Source organism: Gymnogyps californianus, chromosome 1 (assembly GCF_018139145.2).
Source record: "Gymnogyps californianus isolate 813 chromosome 1, ASM1813914v2, whole genome shotgun sequence".
In the NCBI taxonomy this organism is placed as follows: domain Eukaryota; kingdom Metazoa; phylum Chordata; class Aves; order Accipitriformes; family Cathartidae; genus Gymnogyps; species Gymnogyps californianus.
In genome coordinates this window covers 5,043,298-5,045,355 of record NC_059471.1, presented here as the reverse complement: position 1 = coordinate 5,045,355, position 2,058 = coordinate 5,043,298, and positions in this window count along the sequence as shown.

The window sequence follows — 2,058 nt, the reverse complement described above, 5'->3', positions numbered from 1 at the left end:
ACCCAGCCTTGTCATCCCTGGTAGACCTGGTTTCTCCTCTGTCACATGGAGCAGCCACTCTGCATTCTGCTGTCTCGCAGATTCAGCAGCAGGCTTCAGATCTCTGGTTATGCCTCAGTTCTCTCTCTCCTGCTCCTCCTCACTTATTTATGATTGAAGCATGTGATTGTATTATTTACAGTAAGTCTGTAAAGCGCTTGTGGAAACATTTTCCTGGACAGAATATCTGAACCAAATAATTACATTTTAAGTACCTCTCAGATTCCTTGTGGGAGATGGAAATGAGCATAAATATGCAATTTACCTCATCTTCACATTTCCTTACCTTTGTAATCTTAGACAGGAAAAAAAGAAGTCAGGCTTTTTCTGACTGCAAAACCAGAGGTCACACACCTCTGAATATTAACCATGTTCTTGCAGAGATCATTTCTGTGGCGTTTAACAAGACACTCAAACTCGGTGCCCGAGTTCATCATTCAATGGTACTATGATGCTTTTCTGCCTCAGAGGATTGAGCCCAAAGCACTGAGATGAGTGCCAATATCTCTGAGTTAAGCCTTATTAGTAATAGAAACTGAGTACCTAATAAGGATGAGCCTCTTGGAAAATACAGCCAAATAGTGAGAACAATAGGAAGGGGAGAAATAAGGTATTGTGGTTGTCAACTATCAGGCAGTCTATGAATGCACGCTTGAAGACAGCAGTGAACCCCCTCATACACACCATTTTAGACTCAAAATATAAAGACCGTAATATTTTCAAAGGGACATTAGCTCCAGAGGAAAATACCTACAGGGAAGCAAAAGAGAATGGAAAATTTCAGAAGGAAAATGGCAAGGAAATTATGAGTGTGGGTCAGTCAAATGAGGAGGAAGGACAGAAAGGTTGCTCCAAGACATTAGGAGTAGCATAGTCTGTGAAAGTATCTTTGTAGGTATAATGATTCCTTGTGAGATGCGGGGCAACAAATTGTAATACTCTGAATCTCGCTGGCTGATGCAATACCCTGTTAGGGAGAGAATCCAGCATAAGTTGTTCATCAAATTTACTGTACGTGTGTGAGATTAAATTCTGCAGGCAAATGAAGGGGAATGCTAGGAGTGGGTGGTTGAAAATGTATCGCTAAGCATGTAAAAGGCAGGTTCAATATCTGCGAACATTATTTTGTTAATCTGTTAAAGTGACGCTGGCACGTCAGCACATTGAAGCAGGGGCAAAGAAAGCACACTTTTCTTCTTCTTCTTTTTAAAAATTCACTGGTCCTGGCACTGTCATTGCTTCCTGCAAACAAAAGCCCTCCCCGACTCATTTACTGTTACTTGTGCAGTGCATGTGGCAGAGGGAGTAGCTGGCCCTGGCAAATTATAAAACCAGGCTTGCCAAAAATCCCTGTTGAGCTGGTGGACAAAGTCTGATTCTGTTGTTTTCAAAAAACTGTCAAGTGCATCTGAGCCATTTCCTCTATAAAAATGAGTTATCTTGCAAAAGACCTCCCTTTTGTCATAATTCCCGTATATAAAGTTAGATTTGTTTATAAATGAGTTTGTATGATATATATTCTACCACAACTGTCTGTATTATTTCTAGGTGCAGTTATTAATGCAGAGCATAAAAAAGCAAGGGTTTATTTTTATATCACAGAGAGTTTCTTCAGGAAAAACATATAATCCTGTTCTTTCAAGTTTAGCCATTTCTTATAAAGAAGCCACATTTCTAATATATTTGTTATCATTACTGAAATAAAAAAGATTTAAGTATTATTTATAATTTCCGGAGGTTGGTTTTACATTTGAAATATGAATATTCAGTGTCTTCTACTTGGTTAATAATAAAAATGGCATAATTATAACTAAATTCACTCTTCCTCATGGCCAGGAAACACAATAAAAGAGAAAAAAATAATAAAAGACTAATATTCCTAAAAGTGATTGCTGATTTGAACTGCTGATTTGAATGCAACTTGTTATTGATGCACAAGAAAAATCTTTAAAAGTCCTGAAAGACCTTTTTTATCTAAAAATAAAATCAGATAATGCCAGTCTTTGTGAAGCAAGTGTC